This window comes from Ricinus communis, chromosome 3 (assembly GCF_019578655.1).
Source record: "Ricinus communis isolate WT05 ecotype wild-type chromosome 3, ASM1957865v1, whole genome shotgun sequence".
Lineage (NCBI taxonomy): Eukaryota > Viridiplantae > Streptophyta > Magnoliopsida > Malpighiales > Euphorbiaceae > Ricinus > Ricinus communis.
In genome coordinates, this window is record NC_063258.1 from 6,258,988 (window position 1) to 6,280,264 (window position 21,277).

A 21,277-nucleotide genomic window follows, 5' to 3' on the forward strand; every position below is an offset into this window, starting at 1 on the left:
AGGAGGAGCTTGTGCAGGCCCAGCTGGCTGTTGCTGTAGCTGCTGATGAAGTCTCTGAAAACCAGGTGGACCCTGAGCATTATTGTTCCTCCAACTGAAGTTGGGATGATTACGCCACCCATGGTTGTATGTGTTACTGTAAGGGTCGTTCTGCTACCTTGGGGCATTCCCCATATAATCAACCTGCTCAACATCAAAAGACACAGCAGAAACAGATGGAGAAATAGAGGAAGATGAAGCAAACATACCTCCCGCAGTACAGTTCGCACTATAGTGCGGGCTACCACAAAACTCGTAGCCAACATTCGCTGCATGAACCGACATCTGGAGTTGGTTAATCTTCTTGGCTAGAAGCTCCACCTGAGCTACCAAGGCTGCTGTAAAATCCACTTGGTTGACCACTCCTTGTCTTCCTGGTCGGATCTTAGAGGATTGCTACTGATAATTGTTCATGGTCATTTCCTCTATTAAGTTTTAAGCCTGCTCGGGCGTCTTACTGTTTAGCGCCCACCTGATACAGCATCCACCATCTGCCTCGTCTGAACCTGCATCCACACTAGAAATCCGTGATATGGGCAGCATCTCAACAGGTCCTTAAACCTCTCCCATGCATCATACATGCTTTCATCATCAAACTGCACAAAAGAAGATATGTCATTTCTAAGTTTAGCAGTTTTAGCGGGAGAAAAATACTTATATAAAATTTTTTCGGCCAACGCCTTACAAGTAGTAATCGTTTACTGTGGAAGAGATTGTAACCATCTCTTTGCTCTGTCCCTCAAGGAAAATGGAAACAATCTCAGCCGAATGGCGTCATCGATTGTTCCATTTATCTTAAATGTGTCATAATCTCCAAAAAGTTGAAGATATGAGCATTAGGATCCTCGCTGGGAAATCCTCCAAATTGCATGCTTTGCTGGATCATCTGGATAACATTGGCTTTTATCTCAAAATTGTTGGCCGCTACAGCAGGTCTGACTATACTAGTTTTCGTCCCATCCAAAGATGGTCGAGCAAACTCGTACATCGTCCTCTGATCGTCATCGGCCTAGGGATTGTGGTTCCCCGACAACGGCGCCAAAAACTTAGTGGGCTACTGATGCAACCTACACCTAAGGCAGTGAACCTATCGATGCGGCCGAGCACTAATGAGTATCAAGGTCGTATCCCTGGAGATCGAGTGAACCTAAACTTACTACTGTTTGCTATGTTATCTAGTTTGAAATAAGGTGAGAGAAGTCTAAATTAATTAACTAATGACTATGAATGCAAATAAATGAATGAACAACAACCAAAAATCGAGAGACAACCGCACAAGAGAAATAAACCCAAAAGGGACCTAAGTGATGGAATTCTAAGGTTGATTTTATAAATTACCAATCTTGCTTACCCGTGCCTAAATCCTGAATCGAACTCGGTTACTTTCTCGAGCTCACCGAGTTCCTAAACCTGCACTAACCTAATGGAATCTTTTCCTATCACATTATTACAGATTAGCAGTAAGCGTGATTTAGAACTATTAAAAGTTGTTAATTCTTAATCCGGGGAGTAAATTAACCTTATCTCTAAGTGTTAACTACCAGTTCTTACTATTCAAATTTCAGTTGTAACAAGCATTTCTCAATGTCAAGAAACAATCTAAAAGACAATTAATTCAACGTCTCAAATTAATTGAATAAAACTTTATTACTAAACAACAAGAAGATTACAAGAATGGCAAATAAAACTATAATAACTAAGCATAGTCCATTAATAAAGGTGAACCCCTCTTCTCTCGAATGGAACATGTAACCCCTCTTCTCTCGAATCGGAGTGGAAATGTCGCAAGCCAACTCTGAAATCAGACTCAAGTATGGATCTTGAATGTCTCGATCAATCGGCTATAACCTTCAATCTTTGCTTAAATCTCCCAAATCCATCCTTTGAAATGATGTTGGTCTCCCAAAATGTCAAGAACATAGATGTAAAAGTGGGGGGTCGCGCACGTAAAGAAGTCTAGAAATCAGAAGCGGAACATTGTCTCATTTTACGTGCGCCTACTTATAGGCAAAAGTGCCCTAGCCCGTGCAACGGGCAAGGGAGGCCATGCAAATATGCATGGCCGTGCAACTGCCCTTGCAAAAGCCTCGAATTACGTGCCAACAAGGAATTGAATCCAACAAACATCTAATATGCGTAAATCATCCACATAGCTTGGTTTCTATCTGGAAATCAATCAATTTCCCATCAAGGAGTCCGAAAACCTGAAAAACTCATAAACATACCAAAGTGCGATCAAACAGGAATAAATATGACTCAAATACATGAATAAACGACTAATAAATAGCCAATAAATATGCATAGAATCATCTACATCAATTTCTTATGGCTTCCTCCATAAGAATCATTAAAAGCACTTGCTTATCCTTATTTCACGTTATTATCATTATAGTCATCATAGAAATGGGTAGAAGGATTACCCCCACAGTGTTCTAGCCATGTCTTTACAACTTAATTTTCCCTTTGAACCTAGATATTGGGATCTCTAGTCAACTAGGTTGCGTTTCCATTGCAATGATATATTCTTGCATGGGCTTTAATCCTATTCCCCTTGATGATTTATCAACTAACTCTCTGTTCAACCCTTTGATTAGTAGATTGAAAGGTCACAAATAGTTATATTTATTGTGTTTAATTTCCTTGCGATTTGGTTGAATAATGTACTTAATTATGTTTATTCTGACTTAGGTGATAAAATATCAAGGATGGAGCAAAATCCAGCCTAAAGACATGTTTTAAGCCATCATTTATCAGAAATCAAGTCTTTTAGAGGAAGTGCAAAAATCTGCACAGAAGATCACTGTCGACAAGGCGTGACCACGCCCATTATAAGCTCCGCAATCATGCGGAAGATTCACATCAACAAGGCGTGACCACGCCTTGCGCCCCATGAGCTGCTAAAAGATGCGAAGGAGAGCTTCGAAATTTTCAGAGTTTTCATTGTGGTGGAAATATCCCTAGTTAATCTCCTCTATTTTTGGAAGTGTTGGATTAATAGAACTTTCTTCCATGTATTTAGGTTTTTAATTTATTTAGATCACTTTTAATCTTATCCTTTCTTGTAGGGATAAGATTAAATAGGAAGCTTATTTCTTTTTTATAAGGATTCTATTAGGGTTTAGGTTTTTACTTCCTATATAAGGACGGCTGGAAGTACCTTTAAAGATTCATATTCTTATTCTTCTTCTACTCTCTACAATTCTTGTGAATTCTTACTCCACCATGAGTGGCTAAGTTTATAGTTTCTAATTCAAGAGTGAATAAATTCCAATTGTGATTTTGTGAGGCTTTGAGCTTAACAAAATTCTTCTTTAATTCAAGTATTCTTTATTTCTTGTTTTTATTATTTATGAATTCTTGATATTGATTGAACTGATGACTCAACTTTGATATTGATTTTCTATTGCTAAACTTTGAGTTTGTGATCTGTAATTGTCATGAACGATTAACACAAGTAGCAAGGAGCTGGCTCATGTGTGTGTGATTACGGCTTATTCGAATTACATAGCTTGCATAATAGGCTCTAGGGAAATAAAGGAACAAGGTTATTTCAATTGCAGTTATCTCAATTAAATTAATGTTGGTTTAGTCATTCTCATTATTCTTAATGCTATCATTAAGTTGATATGGAATGCTATCGTGCTCAGTTGACTAATGATAAGTCTTGATTTGGATGTTAGGTTTGAGTCAATTGTATTAGGAGAATTACACTTATTGCGGCTTTTTCGAATAAGTAGACTAAGTACTTGAATAGAAGAATTGATATTTTAGCTTATGATCATGATTACAATTGGATGGAATTAGCACTCTTGAATTGGAAATTTGTTAAGATTGATTTTTATTTACTTTAATATTCAGCCTTCATTATTTTCTGTTTATTTATAATTTTGATTCAAACATTCAAAAACCGCCCTTTTATTTTACTTTAAGAAGCTATCCACATTGGTTCCCTTGGGATTTGACCTGGTTTCACTATTTCTACAATTTAGTTTAGGAAAATCAGTAATTTATTTTGAAGGGCTTCGACAACCCGTTCAAATTTGGCGCCGTTGCTGGGGAGCCTATTTTAGTTTCTCATTGTTTAAATTATTTGTTTATGACTCGTTCTTCTCAAGATATTGATTTGCAGTTTAATCCTGAAATTGAGAAGACAGCGCGTCGATTAAGAAAGGAGACTAAGCAAAGAAAAAGTTGTCTCATAGAGGAGTTGGAAATAGATTTAGCTATTGGCGACACATCTATTTTTTAAGAAGTTACAGAAAACATGGCGAACAAAACTCTCAAAGAGCTAGCTGCACTGGATTTAAATCAATAACCTTTATGCATTATATTTCCTAATATTGCAGTTGATTTTGAATTAAAATCTGGTTTAATTCACTTACTCCCTTCTTTTCATGGATGTGCAGGTGAAGATCCTCATAAAAACTTGAAAGAATTCCATATTGTATGCTTCGGAATGAAGCCACATGGTGTGACCGAAGAGCAAATAAATCTCAGACCTTTTCCATTTTCTTTGAAGGATAAAGCAAAAGATTGGCTCTATTATCTACCCTCCAGTTCAATAACAACATGGAATGAGATGAAAAGATTGTTCTTAGATAAGTTCTTCCCTGCAACAAGAGCTGCCAACATCAGAAAATAAATTTGTGGCATAACACAGTTCACTAGAGAAACATTGTATGAGTATTGGGAAAGGTTCAAGCAACTGTGTGCTAGCTGCCCCCATCATCAAATTTCTCAGCAACTCTTAATCCAATACTTCTATGAAGGATTATTGTCAATGGATAGGAGTATGATTGATGCAGCAAGTGGTGGAGCTTTGGTAGATAAGACACTTGAAGAAGCCAAACAATTGATTTCGAACATGGCTGAAAATTCTCAGCAATTTGGTACAAGAGTTGATGGAGCTATTAGGCGAGTTAATGAGGTAAGCACTAAAAATCTTGAAAATCAAATTTTTGATTTAACTGCTTTGGTTCGTCAAATGGCTGTAGGGCAATTGCAAATGGCAAAAGTTTATGGAATATGCTTAGTTCAAGGACATCCCACCGATATGTGTCCAACATTGCAACAAGACTCGATGCAAAAGGCTAATGCTCTAGGCGGATTTACTAGTCAACCTCAAAGGAAGTATGACCCTTTTTCCAATCATTATAATCCTGGATGGAGAGATCACCCGAATTTGAGCTATGGAAACCAAGGAGGACAACAAAATTATCCTTCCTAGAATTTCATTAGACCACTTCAAGTTCTCCAAAAACCTCAAGTTTCAAATTCAGGTATGTCTTTGGAAGATATTGTTCAAAATCTTACTAATAATGCTCTTCAATTTCAACAGGAAACAAGGTCAAGCATTCAAAGTTTAGGTAATCAAATTACTCAACTAGCTACGTCGGTTAGTAAATTGGAGGCTCAAAATTCTGAAAAATTACCTTCACAACCAGAGATAAATCCAAAGGAGAATGTTAGTGCAATTTGTCTTAGAAGTGGAAAGGAGATTCCTTCAGGGTCGATTTCACTTAAGAAAAGTGAACCGAGCAAGGAAAAGGAAGAAGAAAAAGCTTCCTCTAAAGCATCACGTGGGGTAAAATTTGATCCTCCTCTATCTCTTTCATCTCACACTCCATTACCTCCTTTTCCTAGCAGATTAGTTAAGCCAAAAGAAGATGAGCAAGAAAAGGAGATCCTGGATATATTTAGGAAGGTGGAGATAAATATCCCATTATTGGATGCTATCAAAAAAATTCCTAAATATGCAAAGTTCTTGAAGGAATTATGCACAAACAAAAGAAGGATGAAGGAAAAGGAGAAAGTGGTGGTAAGTAAGAATGTGTCGGCCATCTTGCAAAAGAATATGCCCGAAAAATGCAAGGATCCAAGTATGTTTTCATTACCTTGTGTTATTGGTAATACGAAAGTTGAGCATGCCATGTTAGATTTAGGAGCTTCCATTAATGTCATGCCATTTTCTATCTATCAAGAATTGAAACTAAATAACTTGCAAAAGACTGGTGTAATGATTCAATTAGCTGATCACTCTTATATTCATCCCCTTGGAGTTGTTGAAGATGTTTTGGTGCAGGTTAATGAGCTCATATTTCCTGTCGACTTTTACATTTTAGAAATGGATGGTAATTCCTCATTAAAATTAGCTTCGATTTTATTAGGACGACCATTCATGAAAACTGCTAAGACAAAGATTAATGTAGATAAGGGTACTCTCTACATAGAGTTTGATGGAGAGATTGTTAAATTTAATATTTTCGATGCAATGAAATATCCTAATAATTTACATTATTTTTGCCATATTTATGTAATTAATCCAATTGTGGAGGAAGTATTTGCAAAAGAAAATATTAGTGATGAGCAAGAATTAGATGCACAATCTAATTTAGAAGTAGAAATTAGAAGCTTGGATTCAGATAAAATTTTCAAACTGAATGGTCATAGATTGAAGATCTTCCATAAGGGTGAAATTGCTTTATATTCCATTAGTTTTCCTTTGGATCACCTCACTTATTTGGATGACTCAAATATTTTATCATTCCGTCGAGCATAACAATGTTAAACAATTGCGCTATTGGGAGGCAACCCAAATACTTGCTTTATTTTTTTATTATTATTTTCTTTTCTTTCACTTAGTTTATTTTATTTTTAGTTTTTAGTTTTTAATTTCTTTTATAAAAAAATGTAATTTTTCTTTTTTCTGGCAAGAGACTAATTTCTATAAGGCGTGACCACGCCTTGTTCCCAAACATCTCCTGTTCTTTAAAAAAAAAAAATTCTACTGTTACTCTTACAGAAGCTCGCTTCTTACAAGGCGTGACCACGCCTTGTTTAAGTCGCTCGCTTCGCTTTGAAAATCGCACCTCAAAATTATAGAAGCTCGCTTCTTACAAGGCGTGACCACGTCTTGTTTCAAGCTGTCTTCTGTTTCGTTTTGAAAAACTGCACCTCAAAATTACAGAAGCTCGCTTCTTATAAGGCGTGACCACGCCTTACTTCAAACCACTCTTTTTTTCTTATTATTATTATTTTTTAATTTTTGTTGTTGTTCTTTTTGTTTTTTATTATTATTATTTTTTATTTTTTATTATTATTATTTAATTTATTTAATTTTTATTATTATTATTTAATTTAATTTATTTTATTTTATTTTTAATTTTTAATTATTATTATTATTATTTATTTTTGTGCTTAAAAAAGAGAGAGAGAGAAAAGAAAAAAGAACGTTTTATTTTGCCATAGCCACCAACGTTTTATTTTCTTTTGCAACAGCCATCACCAAAACTTTCTATTTCACTGGGCGGTTCTACCTCATTTCCCACCATCATCACTCACTATTCAGTCCAAATTGCTCGCAAATCAGGGGAGTTTCATATTTCTTTTCATTTCTTTTGTGAGCCATTTTCTTTTTGATATATTGAGGACAATGTATAGTTTAGGTGTGGGGGAGGAATATGATAATTACATGATTTTCTTTTCTTTTTAAAAATATTTTTTTTATGCTTATAATTAGGTATGCTTTAATTCATATGTTCTAATTCTTCTTTTGCAACCTTGAGTTTTATTTTGATAACCTGGAATACCATGTAAGTTAGAAATACATTTTTGGTTTGAATTTCAATGCATGAAAGGGGATAAGCATGATTAGTATTTCTTTAAAACTATCCGAAGGTATCTCATTAGTTTATTGATTGAAAAATACACAAGACTTGATACAAATGTAAACATTCAAGTGAGCTTTTCAGCCAAAGAGCAGTTCATAATATTTTGCTCTAATTATTTTTTATTGAGTGTTATCAAACTAGTATGATTATTGTAGAACTTGCTTCTGAATTCATGTTGAGACCACATTTTTGGATTGATGCTTTAATATGATAAGGGCAATTAGGTTTAACCTATTCTTAGTTAGCCACTTTGAGCCACTTTGAGTTAGCCACTTTGAGCCACTTTGATGAAAGAGCCTATTTTGAGCCACTTTGAGCCTATTTTCTTTTAGTTAGCCACTTTGAGCCTATTTTCTATTTTCTTTTTTTATTTTTAACACATGTTGTTTAACCCAAGACCTTTCGTTTACTACCTCTATTTTTCTACCCTTGTCAAGACAAGAAGGGAAGTGTTGCATGGTACAAATGAAACAGAAAAAAAAAAGAAAAAGAAAAAAAGAGAGGGAAAGAAAAGAAAAAAGTGAGAAAAGAAAGTTGATATTTATTCCTTTCATGAAAGAGGATAATTGGAGAAGTATTCATCAAATATATTGAATTGAATTATTACATGTTATTTCTCCAAGATTTTTAGTGCTAATATAAAAAGTGGGAATAAATCTCAAAGTTTTTGTAGTATGTTTCGTGGATGTGGCATAAGTTATCATGCAAGAATCTAATCTTTTTGTCTTGATTATGAAACATCTCAGCTCTTCCTTTATCACACCCTTTCCTAAGCCCCATTACAACCCTTGTAAAGTCCCTTTGATTTTTGCATCTAATTCATGTGTAGTGGTGGAGACTTGATTCATTAGCAAGCTTATGGTAATAACATGCTTTATTTTGATTCTGAGAGTAAATGCACCCTAAACACTTTGAGAGTATTGAGTGAAACTATGTGAGGGTGTTAAATCTCGTTGCTTTGATTTTGATGAATTATTAAGATACTTGTTCTTTTTACAAAATTTATCCTATGAGTGCTAATCTCTTGATTGTCATTATTATTCAACTCATTAATATATGTTTAATTTATTTGGTATTTGAGGAGATTAAAAGAGATAAAAGGAAGGTTAAAAGGAGAATTGGTATGTTGAATTGAGATATGCTTGAGGACAAGCATAAATTAGGTGTGGGGGAATTTGATAGGTCACAAATAGTTATATTTATTGTGTTTAATTTCCTTGCGATTTGGTTGAATAATGTACTTAATTATGAAAATTATGTTTATTCTGACTTAGGTGATGAAATATCAAGGATGGAGCAAAATCCAGCCTAAAGACATGTTTTAAGTCATAATTTATCAGAAACCAAGTCTTTTGGAAGAAGTGCAGAAATTTGCACAGAAGATCACCGTCGACAAGGCGTGACCACGCCTTACAGCCCATAAGCTCCGCAGAAATCTGTGTAGAAGACTATTGTCAACAAGGCGTGACCACGCGTTGCGCCCCATGAGCTGCTAAAAGATGCGAAGGAGAGCTTCGAAATTTTCAGAGTTTTCATTGTGGTGGACCTATCCCTAGTTAATCTCCTCTATTTTTGGAAGTGTTGGATTAATATAACTTTCTTCCATGTATTTAGGGTTTTAATTTATTTAGATCACTTTAATCTTATCCTTTCTTGTAGGGATAAGATTAAATAGGAAGCTTATTTCTTTTTTATAAGGATTCTATTAGGGTTTAGGGTTTTACTTCCTATATAAGGACGGCTGGAAGTACCTTTAAAGATTCATATTCTTATTCTTCTTCTACTCTCTACAATTCTTGTGAATTCTTACTCCACCATGAGTGGCTAAGTTTATAGTTTCTAATTCAAGAGTGAATAAATTCCAATTGTGATTTTATGAGGCTTTGAGCTTAACAGAATTCTTCTTTAATTCAAGTATTCTTTATTTCTTGTTCTTATTATTTATGAATTATTGATATTGATTGAACTGATGACTCAACTTTGATATTGATTTTTCTATTGTTAAACTTTGAGTTTGTGATCCGTGATTGTCATGAACGATTGACACAAGTAGCAAGGAGTTGACTCATATGTGTATGATTACGGCTTATTCGAATTACATAGCTTGCATGATAGGCTCTAGGGAAATAAAGGAACAAGGTTATTTCAATTGTAGTTATCTCAATTAAATTAATGTTGGTTTAGTCATTATCATTATTCTTAATGCTATCATTAAGTTGATATGGAACGCTATCGTGCCCAATTGACTAATGATAAGTCTTGATTTGGATGTTGGGTTTGAGTCAATTGTATTAGGAGAATTACAGTTATTGCGGCTTTTTCAAATAAGTAGACTAAGTACTTGAATAGAAGAATTAATATTTTAGCCTATGATCATGATTACAATTGGATGGAATTAGCACTCTTGAATTGGAAATTTGTTAAGTTTGATTTTTATTTACTTTAATATTCAACCTTCATTATTTTATGTTTATTTATATTTTTGATTCAAACATTCAAAAACCCCCCTTTTATTTTACTTTGAGAAGTTATCCACATTGGTTCCCTTGGGATTCGACCTGGTTTCACTATTTCTACAATTTAGTTTAGGAAAATCAGTAATTTATTTTGAAGGGCTTCGACAACCCGTTTATAGATCCGCGATATTATCCTTTGATTTTACATAATCAATAGTGATAACTCTAGTTATGAGTAGTTGCCTAATGGTATTGTGTCCGCAGACATATATGTATAGAATTACCATTATACATATTGCTCTGTGCCCTTCTAATTGCAAATTGACTATCATAGTGAATACAAATTGGTAGGACATGCTTAATCCACTTTGGAATGTCCTCTAAGAAATAGCATAACCATTCAACCTCTTCACCACAGTCTAAAGCAATGAATTCAAACTCCATAGTGGATAGAATTTCCATGATGCAATTGCTCCTGTCAAAGTGAACACATATCCACTAGTAGACTTTGAGTCTTTCATGTTGAATATCCAGTTCGTATCACTATATCCTTCTAAAACTATAAGATATCTTGTATAATGCAACCCAAAAATATGAGTATACATTAAGTACATAAGTACTTTTATAATTCTTTTCTAGTGATCAAGTCTTGGAATGCTCGTATATTTACTCAATTTACTTACTGCATAAGCAATGTCTGGTCTTGTACAACTCAGTAGGTACATCAAACTTCGAGTCACTCTAGCATACTCCAGTTGAGCAATGCTCTCACTTTTGTTCTTAGAGAAATGTAGACTTAAGTCTATCGGTGTTCTAGCTATACTATAATCATCGTTGCTAAACTTTTCAAGAATCTTATCCACATAGTGTGATTGGCTTAATATGAGGCCTTTTGATGTTCTTGAGATTTTGATTCCCAAAATCACATTTGCAATACTCATATTTTTCATGTCAAATTTTGAATTTAACATGTTCTTAGTAGATTTGATCATCTTATCATCATTGTCGACAATGAGCATATCATCAATATAAAGACACAAAATGATATAGCCATTTGGTGTATCCTTGAGATAAGCACACTTATCACATTCATTAATTTTGAAACCAGCTGCAAACATAGCATTGTCAAACTTTTCATGCCATTATTTTGGTGCTTGCGTTAAGCCATACAAGGACTTCACCAATCTATATACTTTTTTTTCTTGCCCAGGGATAATAAAACCCTCAGGTTGTCTTATGTAGATATCTTCATCTAAATCTCCATTAAAAAAGGAAGTTTTCATATCCATTTGATGTACTTCAAGATTTCGTAAGGCTATAACTGCAAGCACCATCCTAATGGAATTTATTCTCATTACAGGAGAATATGTATTAAAGTAATCAAGGCCTACCTTTTGTTTGTAACCTTTAGTTACAAGCCTAGTCTTATATTTAATAATTGACCCATCTGTTTTCATTTTTCTTTTGAAAACCCACTTGGATCCTAAAGTTTTACTTTCTGTTGGGAGATTCACTAGTTCCTAAGTATAGTTTTGCATAATGGATTCAACTTCACTCTTAATAGCCTCTTTTCATAAAGGGCCTTTTGAAGAGTTTGTAGCCTCATTACAAAATTGAGGTTCTGCTTCTAACAAATAAGTTAGAAAATCTGGCCCAAAAGATTTTACTGTTCTAATCTTTTGCTTCATCTCAACTCATCCTCAACTTGTCCATGATTTTGACTATTTTCATCTATAGTCTGATGTGTTTGTTTGGATGAACTTGATTTTTTTGGACACACTTGGTCCTTTTTAGAAGAAGCTGTCAAATTAGGGGAGAGGTAAAAAGGTACAGGTTAAATTAAGTTAGGTGGAATTGAGAAAAAATTGAGGAGATTTTGGAATTAGGATTTTTTGGTTGATGTGGATTATTTTTGTATAGGTTGGTTGTTGCTCAACACATTTATTACAACTCATTCAATATTATGGTAATTAATGAACAATTCCAGCTGTCACATATGCAATAGACAGCTAGAAACTGTTATTTGATACATTAATACTAATTTTGAGTATTATTAATTGTCTTTATGGACTTGTGGTACCAAATGGATACAATACACATAGTTAAGGTACTAGCTATGCAATTTACCCTTGATTGTTCACTGCAATAAAATGAAAGCATTGTCTATCAAAGTCATAAAGCAAACAAATATAAGGCTGCTTTCACTCATAATCAGTGATCCTCCCCTCCTTGATGAGCTTCTGAACCTCATTCCTCAAGGCATAGTAAAGGTCAGTGTTATGAGCGGGCATCTAGTGATACTTGTAGTATGCATTTGAGTTATTATCCATTTGAGTCACCCCTAGTCTTCTGAAGGTTGGATTCAACAACTGAAGCTCTTGTAGCTTGATCTAGACTTGAGATAAGAGAACTGGGAACTTAGAGTACTTCTAGTGTTGAGGGGCAAAATTCAGCTCAACCTAGTATACACTAACTTTTTTGGTTCCCGTGCTTCCCGTAGAGCTTCTCTTAAAGTTGCCATGTTGGTGCTCTAGTTCCTCCACATTAGAGGCACTCTCTAAAATCTTCAAAATTCCAGAACGGAATTAGTGCCAGCTTTTCCTAAATGTGGGCCAATGTCCCTTTAGTCATATACTGAACCTAGTTTCTCTCTAAAGGCTTGGTGACCATCGTAGCTGCCTTCAGGCCTAAAGTACAACATTAAATAAAAAAATCATCATTTAGCATTTGCTTAGTCATTTCTAGATCCTTAACGGTGACCTCTACTTCTGCATTATACTCATATTGGCCCACAAACCTTTTGGCCATGTCCTTCCAATCACTACGGACCTTCTCATCCAATCACTAGTACTAGCGGTTGGCTTGCCCTTCAAGATAGAGTCTAAAGAACTTAATGATCTACTCTTTTGGTGAGGTTCTAGCAAGTCAACATGGCCACTCTATAACAATTGATGAAAGCATGGAGATCACCTATACTACTAAACTTGGCTAAATCTAGCAGGTTAATTTTCTTAGTTTGGTGGTCACTATAGTAGGCTCTTTAATGTTGCCTATTACTTCTCATCCTTTTAGTTTTAGCATTTTCTGGAGCTTCTCGATTTGTTTCTGCATCTCTTTCACTTTAGAATTCTCAAAAAGAGGGATTTTTATAGCAGTTAATACAAACTTCATCTTCGACATCAATGAACTTGTACTGGTTACCTCTATTTTTATCCTTGTCTGATGCTTGCTTAAAATCCAGTACAACCAGGTTCTTGGGAGTTGTTCTTGCACCATTAGTGGTCTCATTGTTGGCTACAGTTGGAGTTGTCGAAGTTGCTTGGCATTCCACGGTGAGAACTTGTAACACCTCAGCCTGCTATTGCATCATGGCCTTAGATTTTCCATTTCAGTCTGGACATTGACTATGTCATTCCTGATTGCCTCTAATTCTACAGCTTGAGATGCTTTAGCATGTTCTTCCATTCTAATGTTTTTCTATCTAATAAGTCCTCCGCTGAACTGATCCAAGCAATTGTGACCTTTGAAGAGACTGAGATTAAAGATAATACGCAATAATGTAGAATGCATGTATGCATGAAAATCCATGTATGCTCTCTCCTTGAGCGAATAGGTTGTTCTGGTCAAGAAGAGAAATGGCTATAAGAAATGGTTAAGTGCGTGTATGTAATGAATGCAAGTGCAATGTCCATCAAAAGAGAAAAGTTAGTAACTATAAAAAAAAGTACATTCATTATTCAACCAGATCCAAGCATAAATGCGTAAGTAGGTGTAAACAAATAGATCATTTATAATCACGCTCTCATGCAACACTCCCTTTTAAAGAAGAGTAGTGGTGAGGTCTTTCTTCCTAGGTGCTTTAGCTTAGCATGATTATCAACATGGGATAACCAAGACTTGGTTCTCTCTAGTGAATGAAACCCAAGTGTAGGTTAGCCCATAATTGAAGATTCTTTCTTCTACCCCTTGAGTTGCGTGTCCTAAGGAAATCTGGATATCTATTTGAAATTTCCTAATCACGCTTCCCAAGTATGCATAAAGAGGAATTTATGACTATAAATAACCTAGATCTAGGTATCCGACACTGAAAGGGAATAAGATTGTAAATCGAGACTATTATGATCACAATGCATTTATGCTACCCTTTTCCTATTTGTGTGGGTATTGCACCTTCATGCCAATCCTAATGAGTTACGATCTTTAGGTAGTTCATAGTTTATTAGGAAGATAATGATCGAGATTTATAAGGCTATTCCTAAGCAAGCATATGATTACGTGTCATTTGATAACCTAGAGGAAGGATCTATATTACTATATAAGCTTTGGCTTGGATACATGGGCTTAGTTTCCCTTAGTAAGGAGAAACCTTTTTTAATACTAGGGTAGGTTTATCCCTTTTATATAGTTAGGCTGAGTGTAGTCACTAACTGACATGATAAGCCTTTTGCCCCCTAATATATGCGCAAGGATGGTGATCATCACTATTATATGTCATTTCCATTTCGAATAGAGTTAGGATATCCTCCATACTAATGCCACCATGGAGAATAAGGGTGTCTTAACTCTAATGCACATGATACAGAGCTGGACTAATAAGATTAGGAAAATAAAAAGCCTTGGAGTTGGTCGAAATCAACTTTTCATTAGGTTTCCAGCAGAATCGCCACTCTTGGTGTGGCTTGTCAAGGCCCACCTAAGCGATATACGACTGTGTCACCATGTTAAAAGTTGTCTCGTCAGTACTAGGCCTATTTTGAAATGGGCTGTCTGGGAGGAGGCCTTGTTAAGTGAGAAGCAATGTCATTTTCCTTGTTCTTCTTCTTTCCATTTTTAGAGAAACTAGAAGTTGAACCATGTACAAGGACAATCTCATTACACTTATCCTTTATAGCTCTAGATATTGGGTTAGCATGTTTAGAAGCTCAAGAAGAGAGCATTCTAACTTGTTTATGTGAAAGTTCACAATGAACTGTGAGAATGATTTTAGAAAGGACTGAAGAATCAAATCCATTTCTAGATCTGAATCCATGTTGAAGTTTAAGTTCTTAAGTTCCTCAATATAACCAATCATCTTGAGAGCATAAATCCCAACATCAGTGTCCTCAAACATTATGGACCTAAACAACTACTTAGATTTCTCATATCTAGTGGTCCTACTTGTCTCACCAATTAATTCTTTTAGATGAAAAATATATTTGCAACTCCCTTCATCTTATCAGTTGCCTCTAAAGTTTCAAATTCATACATGCCATGATATAACATGTAGCTTAGGTATCATCATCTTTCCACTTTTCTAGAGTATTCCTCTCATCTTCACTTGCCTTTTCTAGTAAAAAAGACATAGGAATATCCATAACATACTCAATCCTTTCAAATCTGAGATTCTCAATTTTTTTGATCCAGTCCATAAAGTTTGGCCTATTGAGCATGTTTCCATCCAATATGCCACTAAGTGGGTTACTCGTTTTGTATGTTGTCATGATGACTGCAGAAAATAATAGAAGTAATTAAATATCAATATGTGCAATGCCAATATGATTTTCGTCTTTATATCAAATTGGTACCTTCACTAATTTGGTGCCACTTGCACTTTTAAAATGACCAACGAAAATCCTTGTTTGGTTGGATTTCTAATGAGTGATTGGATCTTGAAATTTTAATATATATCTTAGTATTTCAAAATTAATAAATAACTCTTATTTATATTCATGTCATACACCATCCAATCTAATATTTCTAGCTTCTAATATATTGGAACTCAAGTAAATGCCATTCTCAGCCCATTATACATATTTAAGTTCTACCCACTACTTAGCCAACATATATATATATATATATATGTTAGGGATGCTAGATTTACAAATTTCTATGATTCCCTGTTAGGTACTGTTGAGTCGAGTCTCAATAAAGGACCTATTTCTTTCAATTGTTTTCCAAATATCACGATTTCTTTACACGATAAAAATGTTTTAAAGAGCATCATTCTTCAAATCAAAACTCACAATTACAAAATGCTTGAAGGATCTATTCCGATAGCATTAATTTTCAAAATTCATTACAAAGCTATGATTTCTGCCTTTGGTTCCAAACACAAACTTCACTCACCAAAAGGAGAAACCCTGTTCCTTCAAACAGATCTATCCAAATCAAATACAACCATTCCAAAGACCATTCAATGGAAAGACATTACACTTCCAGAAGAATGGATCCTTGAAGGTGCAACCCAACCTACTTCTCCAAAGCAAACAGAACCAAATACAAACCTCAAACACATAGCCCAATATCCAGATGGAAAGGTAAAGATCACATTCAACAGAAAGTCAACTTCCTCTAGATTTTCCGATGATGGTTCTTCAACCTCGACCATAGATATTGGAAGGGTATCCAAAATTCCTTCCCATTATCTATGCCCTTACAAAGAACCAATTCCATCCCAAACACAACCCGAGGTTTTCAACATCCGATATTCCAAAACACTCCGAATGTTGATTACCAAAGCAACATCCCTGGACAGTCATGCGATCCAAAGAATGATGGCGAAGATATAGAGATAACCTCACCCCATCTTCACCATCACCATCGGCCATTACCCAAAACCTTGAAGCAGAGATCAACATGATTTCAAAAGAGTTTGAAATTGATAAAAACTCTTGCATGAAGATTTCTATTCAAAGAAAAACCATCTTAAGAAACTTTGGTTTTTTAAGAATTTTTTAAAAGAAAAAGATAGTATTCAGGAAAAATACTATCAATTTTGCATTCAAAACAAAGCCCAAATCAAATTTTTTGATTGGTTTCAAATTTATTGCAAAGAGCATGGTCACTCATATCCTTTTAAAGATAAGAGTATTAGTCCATCACGAGTAAGGAACAAAGCCCCCGAGTGGAAGGTAGGAGAAAACCTAAGCATCAGTCTTAGCATCCTCCCCTTAGGAAGATAACCATTCCTTATGGAGAGAGTGAGATAGAGGCTACACCTTACAAATTGGTAGGCGATGACCTTGAAAAGAATGTCAAGAATATTGTTCAACAGAACAATTATTCGAACACCTGTCTAAACACTATAGGAAAGCAACTGGTTAGAATAGAAAACCAGATTCAAAAGCCCCCTATAGTGGTGACATCTCCAATACCTAGTACTGGTCAACCAAAAGAGTCGAACCAGTCAGAGAAGCTTAAAAACCCAGTTTTTAAGCCATATCAGCTTACAAAGCCAAGCCAAGACCATTTCCAAAAGCAAACTGAGTTTGCCAAAGTAGTCAGAGCAATTTAAGTAGATTAGCAACCTCTGAGTCGTCCAAAACCTAGTACCGGATACTCCTCAAAGTAGTAGGAATATCGGTGCTATAGGACAAGCCCAAAGCGATGAGTCTAACGATTCGGAGCTTGAAAGCCCCATTCCAAAACCTTTCAACATCAACAGGATTGGGAATCCAAGCCCCTAGATTGACCTGGAATACTCCTAGGAGTACCGCTCGAGATCTAGGAATTGAGAATAGGAACAACATCCTAACCCGATCTAGATTCAATGCCTCCTCCGTCTATGAATGGAATATAGATGGAATGTCTGAATACAACATCCTTGGTCTCTTACAACAGGATGACCATGGCGTACCAATGCCTACAAAACCCAAAGTGGTACCTCCGATAGAGCCATTCTTTGAGCTCCGATACCGGTTTTTCCGGCCGCTTAAAAGGATGGTGGGATTATCATCTCACTCAAGCACAAAGAACTCCAAATCCTAGGTGCTATCCAAACAACGGTGAAGGAACTCCGATCCTAGATGAAATAGGAAATCCAATTGAGGATGCGGTTTCGACCCTAATCCTCACTATTTCCCTACATTTCATAGGAGACCCTTCTCTGCTCAAAGACAAGAATGCCGAGCTCCTTAGCAATCTTACCTGTAAGAAGCTTAGCAACTTCCAAAGTTACAAAGACACTTTCCTAACCAGAGTCATGCTTAGGGAAGATTCTAGCCAACCTTTCTGGAAAGAAAAATTCTTAGCCCAGTTTACCTAAGATTCTAGGTGAAAGAGTTAGGAATACCATAAGAGAAGCCCATAACGGTCAAATCCCTTATGATTTCTACACTTATGGAGAGTTAGTTAGTCTAACCCAGAAAGAAGGTTTAAAGATTTGTCATGACCTTAAGCTTCAAAGACAGCTCAAATGGGAAATGAAAAAGACTAGGCAGGAACTAGGTAGTTTCTGTAACCAGTTTGAGTATAACCCAATAGAGCCCGTGTCTAGTTGCAAAGGGAAATGCAAAGTTGATTCTTATCCAAAATCTTTCAAAAAGAAACGATTTTCAAAGTATAGAAAGCCTTCTAAAAGCAAGGAGAATTTCTATAAAAAACCATCTTCTTCCAAATTTCATTCTAAATTTCCAAAGAATGATTCAAAAAAGGATTTTTCAAAAATTACATGCTTCAAATGTGGTAAGAAAGGCCATACTTCGAAGTATTGTAAGTTTTCCAAAAGACTTTTGTGCCAAGAACGTTGTTTGTTCTTTAGGAGGAGGCAAGAAGCTATGTTTGGTCAAGAAGTTTTGAACGGCTTTTAGGGACAGTTTGTCTTGGTGGTTGAATTTATCCCACCATTTTACTTTGAATCGACGGATAAGTGTAATCTCACCATCTGGAAGCAGATTGAAGTGAAAGTACCATACACATACCCAGGTTAAAAAGAAATTTGAACAGAAAAGGAGAAGCGGGGGAAAACGCTTTTCCATGGAATTTGGTTTGTAATTTGCTTTGAATAGGTTGAACAGGGGTAAGACTTCGGGAATAAGAGTCTCAGGGGCATTACCGTAGTAATTCCACCACTGTTTAAACCAGTAAGGGATTTTGGAGGTTTGGATATTGGTGTCGAAGTAGAATAGCCAGGAGTGGCTTCTTCCTTCGTTTTGGATAAGAAAGGTATTGAACCAGGCTTGCTGGTAATCCCAATAGGAGAAAGAGGTGTTAAGATTTGAAGGGTAGGTTCTTTTTAGAAGTAGGGAAGGAACGAAGAGAGTGTAAATCCATACCCCAATCAGACGGGTGAAGGATTCTTTGGATTGTGCATGTTGAATATGCAGGGTCTTTATGGGCTTTGTCTTTTTTGAAGTGCTTGAATTTGGCTGAACCAGTAACCTCAAGGATTGACTGGTAATAAGCTTGAGGCTTTGAAATATTCCAGGTTTAAAAACCAACTGGAGGGAAAATCTTTGAAACCAATTTTGAGGGGCTTTCATGCGAATCCTTCCTCAATGGTTAAAACATTTTGAAAATAGGTTTTCCAAATACTCATTTGATTTAAAACGTTTTGATTGGGTCAAAACAATCTCCGAGAGTTTGGCTTTGAAAGACTATTTGAGTTTTGAGGATAGATTTGGAGGGAAAATCTCTATCTCGGTATTTTGAAAAGGGATAGATAATATACCTTTACCCTTTGTAGAGGAAGAGGACGACTTTGGAGTCGCCCGGCTTTGGAATGATTTGCTTTGTAGATGGTCTGCAGTGGGGGATTGAACCATTTGTCTTTTGTATTCTTCTACTCTTTGAATGAATTCGGGGAGTCTTCTTTGGGCAAGCCATTCCTGAATTTGTTTGGCTTGATCGGCTTTGAAAGGATCCATCCGAGGTTGAATTGGATCCGGTTGATTAATTCTTCTTGGATTATCTCACCCAAGTCCCGATGGGCTTTGAAGTTGAAGGGAGGACTTCCTTCAATCGGGCTTTGAATTTTGGCCGGTTTTGAAGAGGCCGTGGACTTTTCTTCTTTAGATTTCGATTTTCTTGGCATTTCGTATCACTCCTATTTTTGTAAAAACTCTCTGGTTAGAAAGTCAGGAATAGAATTTGATTCTCCTCGAATAAATTCAATCTCAAAATCAAAAACAGATAAGATAGCTTGCCAACGGGCGAAAATTTGTTTTGAAGCTATATTTTGGACATCTTTTGTAAAACTTCTTTTGCGATTTGCAATCAATCCTTAAAAGAAATTTTTGATTTAAAAGATCGCTTTGAAATTTAGAAATCTGAGAGAACTATCGAAAGGATTTCCTTTTGATAGTAGAATAATTCTTTTGAGTATCGTTCCAGTGAGCAGAAGTAAACTGGACAATACATTCTTTGGAATTTTGGACTTGCTTAAGAATCCCACCGTAACCTAACTCTGATGCATCCGTTTCTACAATCTTAAATGCGAAGGATCAGTAGATGCGAGGCAAGGAATTTCTAAAACTTGTTTTTTAATGCTTTGGACTATCTTTGTATGTTGATCGGACCAAGGGAGGGGGGTTTTTTCCTTAGCCTATCATGCAGGGCTTTGCAAGACAGTTTAAATTAGGATAAAAATCCATAACATAATTTAAACTACCAAGAAATCTTTGAAGTTGGGTTTTTTCCAAAATTTTATCTGGAAACTTTGAAGTGAATGCAAGGGATCTCTCAATTGGAGTAATTGTACCCCGAGAGATGTAATGACCAAGAAATCTAATTTTCGTTTGAAAAAGAGATATCTTAGACTTTGAAACCACTAAACCATTTTTCTTAACAACATAGAAAAACGTTTCTAGGTGTTTAAAATGCTGTTCAATGGAATTTGAAAAGATTAAAACCATCAAAACAGAACTCAAAGAGTTGAAAGAAAAACAACAAAATGATTCTGTTTTGCTTCAAAGCCTGATCCTCAAGCAGAATAGTGATTCTGATTCTGATGAGGAAAATAATTTTCAAAACCTTGAAGTTTCTGAAAATGTTCCTGAAAACTTTATCAATGTTTTAAAGGAAATTACTTCAAGAAAATATTTGATTCAAATAAAGCTTGTTTTCCCTGGTGATTTCCAGATAGAAACCGTCGCGTTGTTTGATACGGGAGCAGACCTCAATTGTATCAACTGCGAATTGGTTCCTAGAAGGTTTCATCAAGAAACCAAAGAAAGGCTGAGACAGATCCTCAACATATATATCACATTCATACATAAAAGTATATAAATAAACTCAAATCTATGGCCTATTCCTAGCCACAAAGATTGAACTAGGTGGCAATCCTATTACTAAAAACTATAGCACTTGGTCTTCAAGCTCCTGCTGGCTCCTTGAGAAATCTCTGGGCCTCCAACA

At 35.6% G+C, this 21,277-nt stretch overlaps 1 non-coding gene across 1 annotated transcript; it reads left to right on the forward strand.

Moving 5' to 3' along the window:
• Window positions 1-561: 561 nt before the first annotated feature.
• LOC112536437 lies at window positions 562-668 on the forward strand. Its single transcript, XR_003080459.1, has one exon. It is a non-coding gene; the product is annotated as a small nucleolar RNA R71 (small nucleolar RNA).
• Window positions 669-21,277: the final 20,609 nt, after the last annotated feature.